Source organism: Gorilla gorilla, chromosome 1 (genome assembly GCF_029281585.2).
Source record: "Gorilla gorilla gorilla isolate KB3781 chromosome 1, NHGRI_mGorGor1-v2.1_pri, whole genome shotgun sequence".
Lineage (NCBI taxonomy): Eukaryota > Metazoa > Chordata > Mammalia > Primates > Hominidae > Gorilla > Gorilla gorilla.
The window spans coordinates 151,388,544-151,405,796 of NC_073224.2; the positions used below are offsets into that span (position 1 = coordinate 151,388,544).

Sequence of the window (17,253 nt, forward strand, 5' to 3'; positions counted from 1 at the left end):
GATTCAACTTCTTCCTGGCTTAGTCTTGGGCAGGTGTGTGTGTTCAGGATTTTATCCATTTCTTCTAGATTTTCTAGTTTATTTGCACAGAGGTGTTTATAGTTTTCTCTGATGGTAGTTTGTATTTCTGTGGGGTCAGTGGTGATGTCTCCTTTATCTTTTTTTATTGTGTCTATTTGATTCTTCTCTCTTTTCTTCTTTATTAGTCTAGCTAGCAATCTATTTATTTTGTTATTTTTTTCAAAAAACCAGCTCCTGGATTCACTGATTTTTTTGAAGGGCTTTTCATGTCTCTATCTCTTTCAGTTCTGCTCTGATCTTAGTTATTTCTTGTCTTCTGCTAGCTTTTAGATTTGTTTGCTTTTGCTTCTTTAGCTCTTCTAATTGTGATGTTATGGTGTTGATCTGAGATCTTTCTAGCTTTCTGATGTGGGTATTTAGTGCTATAAGTTTCTCTTGTAACACTGCTTTAGCTGGGTCCCAGAGGTTCTGGTACATTGTTTCTTTGTTCTCACTAGTTTCAAAGGACTTTTTGATTTCTGCTTTAATTCCATTATTTACCTAGGAATCACTCAAGAGCAGGTTGTTCAATTTCCATGCAGCTGTGTGGTTTTGAGTGAGTTTCTTAATCCTGAGTTGTAAATTGATTGCACTGTTGTCTGAGGGACTGTTTGTTATGATTTTGGTTCTTTTGCATTTGCTGAGGAGTGTTTTACTTCCAATTATATGGTTTATTTTAGAATAGGTGCCATGTGGCACTGAGAAAAATGTACATTCTGTTGATTTGGCATGGAGAGTTCTGTAGATGTCTGTTAGGTCTGTTTGATCCAGAGCTGAGTTGAACTCCTGAATATTCTTGTTAATTTTCTGTCATGTTGATCTGTTTAATATTGACAGTGGGGTGTTAAAGTCTCCCACTATTATTGTGTGGGAGTCTAAGTTTCTTTGTAGGTCTCTAAGAACTTTTTTTTTTATGAATCTGGGTGCTCCTGTATTGGGTGCATATATATTTAGGATAGTTAGCTCTTCTTGTTGAATTGGTTCCTTTACCATTATGGAATGCCCATCTTTATCTATTTTGATCTTTGTTGGTTTATCTGTTTTGTCAGAGACTAGGATTGCAACCTTTTTTTTTCTTTCCATTTGCTTGGTAAATTTTCCTTGGTAAATTTTTACAAAAAATCCATGCAGCTACTCTATGTCTTTTGATTGGAGAGTTTAGTGTATTTACATTCAATGTTATTATTGATAAGAAGGAGTTACTCCTGCCATTTTGTTATTTGTTTTCTGGTCTTTTTCTTCTTTCCTTCCTGCCTGTCTTCCTTTCAGTGAAGGTGATTTTCTCTGGTGGTATGATTTAATCTTTTTTTTTTTTATTTTTTGTGTATCTGTTGTATGTTTTTTGATTTGAGGTTACCACAAGGATTGCAAATACTATTTTATAACCCATTATTTTAAACTAATGACAACACTGCCTGCACAAACAAGGAAAACGAAAACTAATAAAAACTCTACACTCTAACTCTGTCCCCCTGCTTTTTAACTTTTCCTTGTGTCTATTTATATCTTATTGTAATGTCAATATGTTGAAAAGTTGTTGTAGTTATTATTTTTGATTGGTTCATATTTAGTCTTTCTACTTAAGATATGAGTAGTTTACATACTACAGTTAACAGTGTTAACGTTATTTGTGTTTTTCTGTGCTTACAATGACCAATGAATTTAGTACCTTCAGATGATATATTGTTGCTCATTAATATCCTTTCCTTTCTGGTTGAAGAACTTCCTTTAGCATTTCTTGTAGGGCAAGTCTGGTGTTGATGAAATACTTCAACTTTTGTTTGTCTGGGAAAGTCTTTATTTCTCCTTCATGTTTGAGGGATAGTTCCACTGTATATATTATTCTAGTGTAAAAGTTTTTTTCCTTCAGCACTTTAAGTATGTTATGCCACTCTCTTCTGGCCTGTAAAGTTTCCACAGAAAAGTCTGCTGCCGGACATATTGGAGCTCCATTGTATGTCATTTGTTTCTTTTATCTTGCTGCTTTTAGGCTATCTTTTTTATCCTTGACCTTAGGGAGTTTGATTATGAAATGCTTTGATGTAGTCTTATTTGGGTTAAAGCTACTTGGTGTTCTATAACTTTCTTGTACTTGCATATTGATATCTTTCCCTAGATTTGGAAAGTTCTCCATTATTATTTCTTTTGTTGTTGTTGTTTTTGAGACAGGGTCTTATTCTGTCTCCCGGGCTGGAGTGCAGTGGCACAATCTCATCTCATTGAAACCTCCAGCTCCTGGGTTCAAGTGATTCTCATGCCTCAGCCTCCTGAGTAACTGGGATTACAGGCGCACACCATCTCGCCTGGCTAATTTTTGTATTTTTTCGTAAAGATGGGGTTTCACCATGTTGGCCAGGTTGGTCTTGAACCCCTGACCTCACATGATCTGCCTGCCTCAGCCTCCCAAAGTACTGGAATTACAGGTGTGAGCCACCATGCCGAGCCCGTTGTTTCTTTGAATAAACTTTCTACCCCTATCTCTGTCTTTATCTCCTCTTTAAGGCCAATAACTCTTAGATTTATCCTTTTGAGGCTATTCTCTAGGTCTTCAAGGCGTGCTTCATTCTTTTTTCTTTTGTCTCTTCTAACTGTATATTTTCAAATAGTGTGTGTTCAAGCTCACTAATTCTTTCTTCTCTTTGACCAATTCTGCTATAAAGAGACTTTGATGTGTTTTTCAGTATGCCAATTGCATTTTTCAACTCCAAAATTTCTGTTTGATTCTTTGAAGTTATTTCAATCTCTTTGTTAAATTTATCTGACAGAATCTGAATTCCTTCTGTGTCATCTTGAATTTCTTTGAATTTCCTCAAAATAGATTTTGAATTCTTTGTCTGAACAGTCACATGTTTCTCCAGGTTGGTCTTTGGTTCTTTATTTAGTTTGTTTGGTGAGGCCATTTTTCTTTGATAGTCTTGGTGCTTATGGATGTTAATTGGTGTCTGGGCATTGAAGAATTTTGTGTTTATTGCAGTCTTCACTGTCTGGGCTTGTTTGTGCCTGTCCTTCTTGGGAAGGTTTTCCAGGTATTCAAAGGGACTTGGGTATTGTGATATAATATCTGTATTAGGGGCACCCCAAGACCAGTAATACTGTAGTTCTTGCAGATTCATAGAGGTACTGCCTTGGTTTTGGATAAGGTTTGGAAGAATTCTCTCAATTACCAGGAAGAGACTCTTGTTCTCTTCTCTTACTTTCTCCCAAACAGAGTGTCTCTCTCTCTCTCTCTCTCTCTCTCTGTCTGTGCTGAGCCACCTGGAGCTGGGGTGGGTTGACACGAGCAGTTATGTAGCCACCACCATTGGGACTATGCTGGGTCAGACCTTAAGCCAGCGTAGCACTGGGTCTTGCCCAAGGCCTGCTGTAACCATTACATGGCTATCACCTATATTTACTTAAGGCTTTAGGGCTCTACAATCAGCAGGTGGAAAAGCCAGACAGGCTTGTACCATTCCCTTTAGAGCCACGAGTTCCCCCAGGCCCTGGGTGGACCTAGAGTTGCCTTCAGGGCAATAGGCTCCCCTCTAGCCCAGGACATAAAATGCCATCCAAGAGCCAACACCTGGTATCAGGGACTCCAAGAGACTGCTTGGTGCTCTACCCTACTGTAACTGAGTTGGTACTTGAGGTTCAAGACAAAGTTCCCTTTACTTTTCTGTCTGCTTTTGTCAAACAGAAGGAGTCTTTCATTATAGCCACCATAGCTGGGAATGTGCTGGGTTTCACCTGAAGCCAGTACAGCTCAGAGTCTCACCTAAGGTGTATGACCTGGGTATTGCTGCTCATTCTTCAGAGCCCAAGGGCTCTGAAGTCAGCAGGTGACAATGCTGCCAGGACTGGGTCCTTCCCTTCAAGGCAATGGGTTCCCTTCTGGCGCAAAGTGTGTCTAGATATGCTGTCTGAAAGCTAGGGTCTGAAACGGGGACCTTGCAACTCTGCCTTGTGCCCTGTCCTACTGTGGCTGAGCTGATATCTGGGATGCAAAACTCCTCTTTAATCCTCCCTCTCCTCTGTCAGTAGAAGGAAGAAGCTACTTTTATTACTGCAAGCTGGAGAGCCTTGGGTTGTGGGAGGGGTGGTGCAGGCCCTCCCTTAGCTGCCTTGGTTGGTGTCTCACTAGGTTGCATGCCCCCAACATCCACTGGCTCTGAGCCCAGCACAGCACTAGCAGTTGCCTAGGAACTGCAGTCCTTGTGGCCACGACTGCCTTTCAGGTTTATTTAGAACCCCAGAGCAGTTTAGCCTGTGGTGGCGAGGCTTGTCAAAACTCAATTTCCAACAACTAGGATGGGCAATTCTTCTCTTGCTAGGGTTGGTTTACATGGTCCCTCCGTTGGTGGGCATCAGCTGAGTTTAGCCTGGTTTTGCTTTCTGCCATGATATGGCAGCACTGAGTTCAATGCAGGGTCCCACAATCACTGGGCAATCTCCCTGTCCCAAATGCATGGATTCTCTGTGCTACATGGCTGCTATCAGGGGATGGGGAGGAGAGGCATCGGTGATTCAAGACTGTCTTTACTACTCTCTTCAGTGCCTCTTTCAGCAATATGAAGTTAAAACCAGGTGCTGTGATTGCTTATGTGACTTTTTGTTCTCATGAAGGTGCTTTTTTGTGTGTAGATAGTTGTTAAATTTGGTGTTCTTGAGTGGGGGATGATTGGTGAAGGCTTCTGTTCAGCCACCCTGCTCTGCCCTCTTGTGATTTTTTTTTTCACATCCAATATCTTATTGATCTTCTTAGCAATTGATAAGGTAAGCAGACAGATGGTATTATCACCATTATGGATATAAGGAAATCTGTGTCTAAAACTCTGAAATGGCTTCTTACTGCACCCAGGATAAAGTTCAAAACTGTCCCTCTGATGTACAAGGCCCTGTGTGATATGGCTTGCTCCCAATCTCCTGTGTCTCTACTATTCTCTTGTTATGTAGCCTTCCTTTAGTTCTACGAACATACTAAGCTTCTTCCCTTTATGGAATTTTCAAGTATAAAGTTCCTTCTGTCTATAAATCTCTTTCCCCCTTTTCATCTTGCTAAGTTTCATCTGTTCTTTATATCTCAACTTAAATGCCATTTCCTCAAGAAATTTCAGGCATCCTAGGCTAGGTTAGGGCCTTCTGTTCTACACACTCATGACACTGTGGCTTTACTCTTCAGAACACATATCGCAATTGTTAGTCAAACAATTATTTATATCATGACTTGTTTAATGTCTGCTTTCACCATTAGGTTCTAATCTTTATGAGGATTGGGGCTGCCTGTCTTCCTTATTCTTTCTGCTCAGAATTAAGTGCAATTTCTGAAACACCCCAAGCACTGCACCATATTTGTTAAATGAATAAATAAAGTGAGTAATACAAAGTCACATAAAAAAGCTAAACTAAGAAGTCTAGATTCCTCATTAAGTAGTTCTCCTACTACACCAAGTGTATAAGGCAGCAGATTGATAATATTGATGATGTGAAGTTTTAAGAATTTATAATTATTTCTCAGTAGAAACTGAATGAAATAGTGGGCAATGAATTTTTATCATTTTATGAAAGAAGAAAGATAAAATTTAACAATAATGTTGATTTCATAGAATGGGAAAATATGTTTACAACATAATAAAACAGCTGTTTAAATAAATAGCTACAAAGATATAGAGTATAGGTATTTATATGGTCTAGATGACTTTTTAGTTTTAACATAAGTTTTTGAAAGAACTTGGAAATTGAAATTGTGGATTAAACATTAGGGCAGCCATGTGAGTTTTGTTTTTCAAAGTTCTAAAATCTTAGTTTATAAAAAGCCTTTGCATCCAGGTGTGGTGACATGTGCCTGTAGTCCCAGCTATTTGGGAGGCTGAGGCAGGAGAATCAGTTGAGCCCAGGAATTTGAGGCCATAGTGAGCTATGATTGCACATGTGAATAGCCATTACACTTCAGTCTGGACAACATAGTGAGATCCCATATCTAAAAAAAGCTTTTCGTTGTAAAAAGAGTATATCAAGGAAAGATTGCCCACGCTAGGTACAGCTGTTACAGGTCAGATTCTCTGGGAAGAAAGTTCAGAGATTAGCATGCAGAAATTTTACTAGGGAATGTTCTTGGATCAACACCTGTAAGGGAATGAAGAATGCAGGATGATTGAGAGAGAAAATTTGAGCTGTATTGTAGTCACAACAGATATCTCAGCTGAATCTCAGGAACTATGGAGCTAAAATGGCCCTGGGCCAAGGGCAGTGAGCCTTTGTAGCTCTGTATTGATCAGTCATTTGATGCCAGTTGCCCTGGGAAGGGAGCATGACATTGGAAGAGGTGGCTCTCATTAGCTGAGGGCAATATCTCGAGGAACGATCAGCTGTGAGCTGTCCATCAGTAATACTCATGGTAGCTGGGGGAATGAGTGTTTCTGGCCTGAAGCGAAGGGGTGATCTGGATAGCACATTAAAATGTCTATTAAAGTTTACTGCTTGTGCTGCTCAGATCCCTTTGCTGGTAAAAGTTCTGGGAACAACTCCTTCAGGGTTTTGGTGGATTTCTTTTCTGGGTGAAAACTTTTAAGATTACTGGGATGTATCCCACTGCTACAGCTGGTCTTCAGACTGGACAGAATCCAGCTCATGGTGGACAGTCCTGACAGCATGGTTATTTACTGTTCTGTGGATCATGCCTCCATTTCCACCAGGGCCCAGTAGCATGTCAAGAGCTGTATTTTTTGGAAGGTACCTAATTTTCCATTGCTGGTGGTATGCCTTTGCTCTAGAATGCTAGCATTCTTTTTTTTTTTTTTTCTTTTTTGAGACGAAGTCTCGCTCTGTTGCCCAGGCTATAGAGTGCAGTGGCACGATCTTGGCTCACTGCAAGCTCTGCCTCCCAGGTTCAAGCAATTCCCCTGCTTCAGCCTCCCGAGTAGCTGGGACTACAGGTGCCTGCCACCACGCCCAGCTAATTTTTGTATTTTTAGTAGAGACGGGGTTTCACCATGTTGGCCAGGATGGTCTTGCTCTCTTGACTTTGTGATTCACCCACCTTGGTAAAATGCTAGGATTCTTTCTTTTTTTTTTTTTTTTGAGATGGAGTCTTGCTCTGTTGCCTAGGCTGTAGTGCAATGGCACGATCTTGGCTCACTGCAACCTCCGCCTCCTGTGTTCAAGCGATTCTCCTGTCTTAGCTTCCTGAGTAGCTGGGGTTACAGGTGCCCACCATCATGCCCAGCTAATTTTTGAATTTTTAGTAGAGACGGGGTTTCGCCATGTTGGTCAGGCTGGTCTCAAATTCCTGACCTCGTGATCCGCCCGCCTTGGTCTCCCAAAGTGCTGGGATTACAGACGTGAGCCACCATGCCTGGCTGAATGCTAGAATTCTTAATTGTGATTCCCATATCGTGGCTTGCTGTGAACTCCACACAGTGTTTTTTCCCATCACAAGCACCTGTAAGCCCATAGAGTCTGTTGTGTTCTATTGCCCAAGTGGCAGGACTGTTTGTGTCATGACCTGGACTTGCTGCAGAACCCTTTCCAGCATTGGGCTGCCTTTACAATTGTCAGCTTTCATGCTTTCTGGTATATAGGTTAGAGTAATATTCTCAAGTGTAGAATATGCTTCCTCCAGAACTCAAGAGGCCTGCCAGACATTTTACTTCTTTCTTTGTGGTGGGAGGCAGGAGAGGCAATTTCTTCTTTTATTTTGAGAGGATGTCCCAGGATGATCCCAGATCATTGGATCCTCTCCCGATATTTTACTGATGTTGCAGACCTTTTAACCTTTGTAGGGCTTACCTCTGTCCATCAGAGTGATACATTTGTTTTTCACATAAATCAAATTTGTATTTTCTTCATAATAAAACAAAAGATGATTCTTAGAACTGGATATCACTTGGCCCTTTATCTTCTTATTTCCTCCCAGTTCAAAATGCTTGCATCTCTTCATAGCCTGCATTCTCTTAGATCTGCAGTTGGTCTCAACACACTGAAGCCTCAGCACAATCTTCTTTGTACTTTTAGCCTTTTGTAGAAAACCAGCTTAGTCTGCCCACCATAGCCACTCTGCTTCCTGTCATAATGGCACTTTTCCTGGGCATATGGAGAATCCTTGCCCTTCTTGTACTGTATCACTTTGTGGGATTGGTGCTTGCCACACTTCTTACAGAATGTCGGGTGGGTTTTAAGAATGTTTGCCATGTTTGCTGGAACAATATCAGCACGGAAAGCCAAAGTGTTATATGTTTTACTAAAGCTTCCAACATACTTGCTACTTCTCGATATTCTGGTCCAATTTACATATCATTGATATGGCAGACCAATGTGATGCTCTACAACACAGCAGCATGATCCAGGTCTCTTTATACCACATCATTATATAGAGTAAGAGAGTTAAATTAGCTCTTGGGCAAGGTTGTGCATGTACACTGTTGTGAGAACTATTTCTGATAGAGATGGAAAAGAATGCATAAGCCAGATCAATGGCTGCACTCCATGTACTAGAGGCTATTAATCTGCTGTAGCACCTGGCACAGCAGATGCAATGAGGGCTAGTGCTTGGTTGAGTTTGTGGTAGTTTACAGTTATCCTTCAGGATCTACCTGATTTTTCAGGGCCCAGACTGGTAAATTGAATGGAAATTAGGTGGCAACACCACCCCTAAGTCCTTTAGGTCTTTAAGGGTGGCACAAACATCTTCCAGTATCCTCAAGATGTAATTGTTTTTGTTTTACTTTCTTGGCTGGCCAAGAAACTAATGCTAAGGTTGTGCCAGCTACCAAAAAAGTCTTCTCCAATTGGAGTACCCATTGGGAGAGTCTATGGATTCAGTGGACTGTCTGTGAGCTGGACTTTTTTTTTTTTTTTCAAACCGGGTCTCCACTCTAATAGAGGGTGGTGACTGATGCTTTGAGTTCTTAGGTATAAATGTCAGCATGAACACTGGATCCAACAGTCTTCAAAATATTTGAAATTACCCTGTCCCCAGTATATGGTTGCCTGAGTAAATGGCTATAGGTCCCTTTTGAACTGGGGACTCATTACCATGTGTACTTGCCATGGTGTTGCAGAGCCTTCCTCCTAGGGACCCAGCATCTCCTTCGGTCAGTCAGTTCTGGGTCTCAAAACTGGCTTAGGTACAGAAACTGGGCAAGGGATTGGCCTTCTTATGTGCCCACAGCCTCCTGATCATCCATCTCTGATTTCTTTTGATTATGTGAATTGAGCAGTACCCTTGTTGCCATCCCATCTATATTTCCCTTAGGAATGCTATGTTCTATTAATCATCTCCATAGCTCTCTGTGAGTCAGACCCTCCAGGCTGCCATTCCAATCTTGAGTGTTCACCTTACTTCTGGTGGCTATGTTCCTCTACCTGGTCTCCATTATTTTAGGATTTTATTATCCAGTCTGCTATCAAGGGGCTCAGTTTAATAATGGAATTTATTACTGTCAGCCCTGGCCAACAGAAGACAGCCACCACTGTGCTTCTCAGTGATGCTGGTGTCCCTGTAGCTGATGCATTTCTTATTGTTTTGGTAAACAGTGTCCTCTGGGCCTTGCAGCAGGCCAAAGCTAGCTGGTGGATTTTCTGGTCTTACTTAGTATATGTATGCTAGTATACCCATTTTTCTAAGCCCTTTGATCCCTCTTCTACCATCTGCCATGGCAATTGGAGCATTCTTCACTAGACTTTGTTTTCTCTAAACTTCAAAGGATCATCTCAGTAATGTGCTAATATGAATTTCCAGGGTCTTTGCCAGGATGTATAATCCTAATGAGGGCTTCAAAATAAGTAACTTTTCATTTATCCAACTTCATGTTCTACCTCCTTTGATCCAGCACTCTCAGCATCCAAGCCCATATGTACTTTCTTGCCTCCTATTGGTACATGTTGTCTAGATTCTGCAGCTCTTTGCAGATATTGTCTCTGTCTGCTCAGCAGGCCCAGCTCAACATAAACTATGTTTTGTTGTGACTTAATACTAGATAATGGTTGAATAACCAGGGAGACAGGTTGGGGGAATGTTCTGAGGGGATCCATGCTGTCTTGCAAGATAGGGGCCTCTATATCATCTTCAAGCACAGGGGAAATGCTAGATTTTTACAGGGAGGAGTGGGTTACTTCTGGAAGTCCAGAGAGTTCAGGAGAACCTGGTGACTCATGATTTCCAAAGATATGGTATTCCATATTTCAGGGTCTCATTTCTTCCAAATCAGAATCTTGGCCTTGGCATAGTGACTCGGAGGAACGAAGAATTCAACTCTGCTACTTATTAAGTTCAGTTTCTCATCCTCAGCTTTTTGTCCCTTGACTGAAGGAGATGAGACTCTTTATATGCTGCATTGAGGTGCTCTGACTTTGATAATTAGTTTTCAATTGCTGATTAATTACCCTCAGCCATTCATTATCTTTCTCCAAAAGCACTGATTGCCCCAAGAAATAGCCTTCACTATCCTTACACTTGCCATCTCTCCCATATTTCTCAAGTGCAGGAGACATTACACCTACCAGTCATTTTCTTCCAATGGATTACAATTTCAGTTCTCCAGTGGTGGCAACTTTAACAGTAGCACCACTGACACATGTCAGGGGCTATTTGTGCTCCATCTACCATGAAGTGATCAACACTAAATGGTCAGTTGGCAATTTGGCTCCATAATCCCACTGAAGAATCTTCTTTCTTGTCCCATGAGAATAATGTCTATGACAGAGTGAGGAAGCAGGAGTGGGCAGTCAGTTTGGGTTCAGGGGCTGGGATGGTCTATGCATGAGGGGGGCACAGTTGGCTCCACAATGAGGCTTGGACTTTGCACCCATGCATAGATTAGTCATTGGATGTAGGTTGCTCCTGGGGTGGGAGCATGACCTTGGGTGAGGTGGTATCTAGGTGATGTACTACAGTGTTCACTATGACAGCCTTTGATTTTCTACACAGTGTCCTTCTCTACCTTCCTCCTCTTAACAATTAGGATGGGTACAAGAATAAAGCAGATGACTAATAAGTTGCCGTGTTGACTCCCCTTTGAAAACTATCCTGAAAAGTTAAAAATATACCAGTCTAAGTTGTTTCCTTGTAGTGTAAATACCCTAAGTGCTTACGGGCAATTGGATCTGCCAATCGATTTTATAGGCTTTGCAAATGTGAGGTGCTAAAAAAACTATTTGTTGCATAATTAAATGAACAAATAACCAAGTGCCTACTGTATATCTGTGGTAAATCATTCCTTTAACCACAATGATTGGTTAAGAGCTGAAATTAGATTCAGAAATCACCCAAGTGAAGTTATATGATCTTTAACTCTTCCTTGGGTAGAATGGAAACAGAAAGAGAACTGCATTCAGACTCATTAGGCCTGGATACATGTTTTGACTGTGTTATTCATTATTCACAGGCTGTGGGAACTTGAGCAAATTACTTAACTTCCATGAGCTTTAGTCCCTTTATCTATATATTTAGTATAATACCTGTCCTGTTTTCCTTACAGTGTTCTTATGAGAATTAACATGAAATATTAGTAGCTAAAACATTAAAAGCTACAGAACATTATAACTTATGGGTGTTTATTATTATTATTACTACTACCAATATTGGTAATTCCCTTGCCTGTTGTAAGAAGCAGGAATGAGTCAGGGAACACAGAAATGGCCAAAATTTAAAGAAGGAGAATAGGAAGCTTGCACAAATAACTTCAAACTATGAATTATAAAAAATTAGCATGCAAATGGATGTTCCCAGCAGATGGTTTTGGGGCCATTTGTTATGTCTTAGGTTTTTTAGTGGGAGTAACATAAAAGAATGACTAAATATTTGATTATTCAGTTAAACATGTATTTGTAATATTCATCTTTGTATTAAATTGAATCTCTTGCAGCATTTTCTTTTATATCTTCTTTATCATTCACAACTTCAGTTTCTCCCATGCATCATATAATGAGGCTCATTGTCAAAAGGGTGTTTATCTGGTGTTGATTTTTATCAATCTCCGTTAATTGTTCAGAGATGAGTGCTCCATGAATGTGTTATGTTACATTATTTCTTTAAACCATACCATTAAGATTATGGATTTGGGTATCAATGAACATAAATACCTTCATTGAAGGAACTGTTTTATATCCTCACACAAAGACCTTATGTTATGCAATAGCAAGTAATAATAAAAATCATTGTTTCAAAAATACATTTTTTGACCCTGAAGCATGGATGGTTTTTGATTGGTCAGTATTCCACATGTTCTCTTGTGAATGTTCAAATCCAGCTTGTTTAAACTGCTACTTGTGTGATGGAACTATAAATAAAATAATATATATTTAATATATTATGTATATATATAATGTATACACTATATACTGCATGCCAAACCATTGATATGCAGTATATGCATACATAGTCACATATACATAAAGATATATGTATATTTAAATAAATTATTCATTGCTGTGTGTCTGGATTACCAAAGATAGAATTCTAGAGTCACCTTTTTCATCCTTGCCCTTGTTTTCCTGTCTTGTTTTGAGACACAGAAATCAGGTAGGAGAACAGAGCAGTTCAGTTTGTGTTACAAGTTGACAAACTCGTTTCAGCCACCAGAATACACTAGCAACATGTCTATTTTCTTGATTTGATTTCCATCAACCTAAAACATTCCCTGAAAAAGAAATGTGTTCAGCCGGGCGCGGTGGCTCACTCCTGTAATCCCAGCACTTTGGGAGGCCGAGGCGGATGGATCACAAGGTCAGGAGATCGAGACCATCCTGGCTAACATGGTGAAACCCCGTCTCTACTAAAAAATACAAAAAATTAGCTGGGCGTGGTGGCACGCACCTTTAGTCCCAGCTACTCGGGAGGCTGAGGCAGGAGAATGGTGTGAACCCCGGAGGCGGAGCTTGCAGTGAGCCGAGATTGCGCCACTGCACTCCAGCCTGGGCGACAGAGCGAGACTCCGTCTCAAAAAAAAAAAAAAAAAAAAAGTGTTCAGCGCAACTCAGGTTCATCACCTACCATGGATGCAATCAGCACGGGCTACTTAAAAACAGGAAATAAATGTTCCTATCCCCGGGATCTCAAAGCCTAGTAAATGACTAATAAATAACTACAAAAGAAGGCAGGCAGAAGGCAGGCCTCCTTAGAGCCTCAGGAGGGGTTTCAACTAGTTGATGGAATCAGGTAGAGGAAGATATTAATTTATACTGTGTGGGGTAGGAGTGAGGCGTGGGAAAACATCTTGTGGTAGAGTTTAAGGATGCTAGACGGGCATCCTTAAACATTATTGTGTCTAATAAACTGTTCTCAAAATAATGTTTGTAATGTATAAAATAAAACAGAAAGGATTATAATTGAAACCAATTGTATCAAAATAGCTCTTGAAATATAAAAAAATTGTGATATAATAATAAGTACACTTCTTTATTAAGGCATTAAGTAAAAAATTTCATTTGCAGGTGTAATAACTGTTGTAATTTTAAAGTAGTAATGAGCATAAATAATAATTCAAGATATCTGTAATGACTATAATGTGATATGGATATATCTGTGATTTCTATTTGTGACAAAGTCTTATGTACTTCTAATATTTTCATTGTTTGTTGCCTAGATTCACAATAAAAGGAAATACTACATTTCAGTTAGGAGTTAGCGAAAATGGAAATGTAATTTTTCTCCCATTTAAATCACAAATCTCTTAATTTTACCTCTGGACCCTTGGGGGTCTATGGAGTACAGGTTAAGAACCACTCGCCTAGAGGATGAATAGGACATTGATAGGGAAATGGAGAAGAAGTGTGAGAGGGGTTCTACCAGTATGGTAGAACAATGTTGTTGGGGATGGGGCAGCAAAGGGCGTGTTTTAGGAGTAGAGAGGTATGTCTGGAGGGTGTGTGAATGGAGTGTGCACTGTGTGGGGCAGTATGAAAAAATGATGGATGCATAGGAAAAGGAGAGATCATGGGGCTCTCTCAGAGGCCTTGGCATGCCAGAAGGAGGAATTGCACCAGTGAAGAGCCATCAGTGTTGTCTTTGAGCAGGAAACCGACATAAATATGTTGCTGTTTTAGGGAAGTTATTTGCAGCATAATGGGAGTTGTGTTGAAAAGGCTTGAAGCGGGAAGCCTCTTAGCAGCTTATTACATTGGTCAGGAGAAATATATTGAGAACTTGAACTAATTCAGTAGAAGTGGAAAAGAGAAGAGGTAAGCAAAAGACCGTCGATAGGCAGACTGAAAGGATTTGGCAACAGGAGAATAGGGTGGGGGATACAAAAGTAGGGAGAAAAGCTGATTCTAAGTGCTTAACTTGTCATACAGGGATGATGGTGAAGCAATGAACCAATACAGAGAACACAGCAAGAAGGGTAAATTTGTGACAGAGGAGTAATAAATTCTTTTTGGGTATATTGAAAGTTGAGGCATTCATGAGCTTTTCATGTGGAAATGTTCAGCAGGCAGTGAAAGTGAATCTAGAATCTGGACAAAAGTTCAAGAATGGAAATGCAGATTTGGTAATCATAATGAGAACAGCTGAAATCAAGGGAGTGAAAGAAATTGCCAAAAAAGGGCAAAGGTGCTGAAGACTGAATGTTGTTTGACTTCTCGGCTGTGCAAAATGTTTCAAGAACTGCTTGGCAATTTTGCACATTTAGTCCTTGTTTCTTTAGTTGCATAAGGTGAATAATGTGCCTATTATGTTTCTGATACTCTGCTTTTTCAAAGATCAATAAGATATTGGCCTGCTTTCAAGGAATTAATATTTTGAGTAGAGAAGCTGACATATGAACAAATAAATATAATTAAGCACAATAATAGAATTAGGTACAAGTAGAGAATGATACAGAGAAGGGCAGGATTAACTTCAACTGGGGTGGGAGTAAGGAAGGCTTCCTAGAGAAGGTGACCACTGATTTGGGTTTTGAGAGTTGAATAGTAGTTTGCCAAGTGGAAAAGGTGTTTTAATTAGTGGGGATGAACTGTGCAAAAGACTGGTATATCCAGTGAACTGCTTTCCTTCTGTTGTTTCTTGTGACTAATCCCCAACTTGTGTTATACAAGATTTAAATGTTTGCAAGATCTGAAATCCTTTCTCTCTGTGAGTAGCGCCTCTTCTCATCTTAATGTTAAACAAGACCCCTCAAATTTGGCCATGAAACTATTTTGTGCTTGATCTAATCTTTTAAGTTGAAGTTTAACTTCATTTTTTCTGGTTTTTTTCCTTCAAAAATGAAGATAATTCTGTAATCATCCTCTGTCGAAAATAATGGTCTACAAATTGTCCGGTAAGTACAACATTAAAAATAATGGCATGTTTAATGGAACATAATTTATCCAAAGTTCTCTGTTTGCTAACCCTTTTTTTGCCTCTGGATTATGTTCATAATAATATGTATCCTTTCATGGAAATTAAGGCTTGTTGGGGCTCATATTTTCAACTGCAGCATGTCAGCATTGTTCATGTTATGTCCCAGCTGGTTGAAATTAGCTTCATAGTAGAGCCATTATGAAGTTTTTGTTAAATAGATATATAATTTTTAAATATGAAAAATCTCAATGTCATGGAAATTAATTTTAAAAATTTTTCCTACTTTATATCTTTATGGTATTGTATCAAGACAGGATTTTCTCCTCCACCTTTTTTTTGGGGGGCCAGGGTTCTAACTGTACTCTCTGGAGTTCTGACACATACCTATCAAGGATGACAGAAAAGATTCTTTGGAAAAATAAAGAAATCAGAACAACTCTGTAAGCATATCAATAGAGTCTGCTTGAATATGCAATCAGACAAAAGAAATATTTGTCTTTTACATATTTAATTTTGAGTTGGATGAGGAATGATCATTTTCCTTTATTTTCTCAGTTACCCTGGAGCTGTACAAGTCACACACAGCTCCATTGGAGAGAAAACTGGATGGAACCATTTGACTGAAAATCCATGTCAAAAGGCCAACAAGAAAGATCTGAGACACTGCAGAAAGAGCAGGAATAAATAAAAGGTGAAGACAGACAGAGACCAGACAAGGAGGACTCAATTACAGACTGACAGAAGACTCAAGGAAGAAAATGAAGGTTTGTAACTTCTAGACTTCTTGTATAGGCTTGTCTATCTAAAAAGATACATAAATCATATATATTAGCATATATCAGGCATTTATCTGTTCAGCGGAGACCAATTCACAAAAATGCCAATACTCCATGCTTACAAGGTTCTGAAGAGTAGAATAAATATCTATTTAGGGAAAAAATTCTATTGCATTTTGTGCTGTCTTATACATATTATAGAGCTTGGGGGAAGTGGAAACAACCTTCTTCTGGAAACCTTCTTTTTACAAATGCAAGGATGGCCTGGAAATGGACCTAAGGTCCTTATGGAGCCACTTTGTCTAAAATGCTAAAGAAGTGGCTCTCACATTGATACACATAACTAGAACCAGCTGAAGTCTGGTTTAGCCTATTATGGCCTTCTGACTTGAATTAATTGATCAAATAATTAAACATTTATTAAATTATGCAGCATCCTCTATGTCCCGTGTCCTGTGTAGGGGCTTAGGAAACAAGGATGAGGATAAACACCCTTTCCTTGAGAGGCTGAGGAGCATTAAATGTGAAAAAACACCTGCAAAAAAATAAAAATAAAAAAACTATCCTTCCACCCACTGCAAAAAAGAAGAAAAAAGGCTATCAAGTGATTGTTTTGGAGTTGATGCATTACTGGTGATTGAATTTTTATGAGTGTGATGTGTAGCTACAAAAGGCCCAGATACGTAAAAAAAAAAAATTCCAATATGAATCTTCCTGAGGCCTAGACTTGGCTTATATCTTCTCTCTGGTTCCTAAATTTTATTTAACAACTTTTTCTCAGCCTGTTGAATTTCCCACATGAAGACCCCTTCAATCCACAGTTCAGGCTGTCAGGAGTCTAATCTTCCTGGAAGACAGTGACAGCCACAAATTCAGGTTGAATCTTTTATTCCCCCCTACACAGACAAATGCCACTGGAAAGAACTATATTTACCTTAACTTGTTGGCAGGGATAGTAGTGAACGTATGTACTCTTTGGACCTTTATTTCCAGGCCCAGAATTGGACTCTCTATATCCAGTTACTCCTCTTTCTAATCTGTTCCTTCCACTCCCATGGTCTTCTTAAAGCATAGATCTGATTGGGTAATTCATAGGGAAATGATCTAGTCCTTAGCTTGGTCTCTGTGCTCTCTACCATTTATCTCTATCCTATCTTTACA

General features: G+C 39.6%; 2 long non-coding RNA genes across 3 annotated transcripts in view; one reads left to right on the forward strand and one right to left on the reverse strand.

Moving 5' to 3' along the window:
- Positions 1-17,253, reverse strand: part of LOC109026682 (uncharacterized) — an 83,725-nt gene that overhangs the window by 47,920 nt on the left and 18,552 nt on the right. The gene's annotated exons all lie outside the window — the stretch shown is intronic.
- LOC109026692 (uncharacterized) overlaps positions 15,244-17,253 on the forward strand; it is a 98,990-nt gene continuing 96,980 nt past the window's right edge. For both annotated transcript variants that reach the window (XR_010130519.1, XR_002005768.3), the window contains exons 1-2: positions 15,244-15,293; positions 15,872-16,080. This is a non-coding gene — a long non-coding RNA (uncharacterized lncRNA). The remainder of the gene's footprint in view (positions 15,294-15,871; positions 16,081-17,253) is intronic.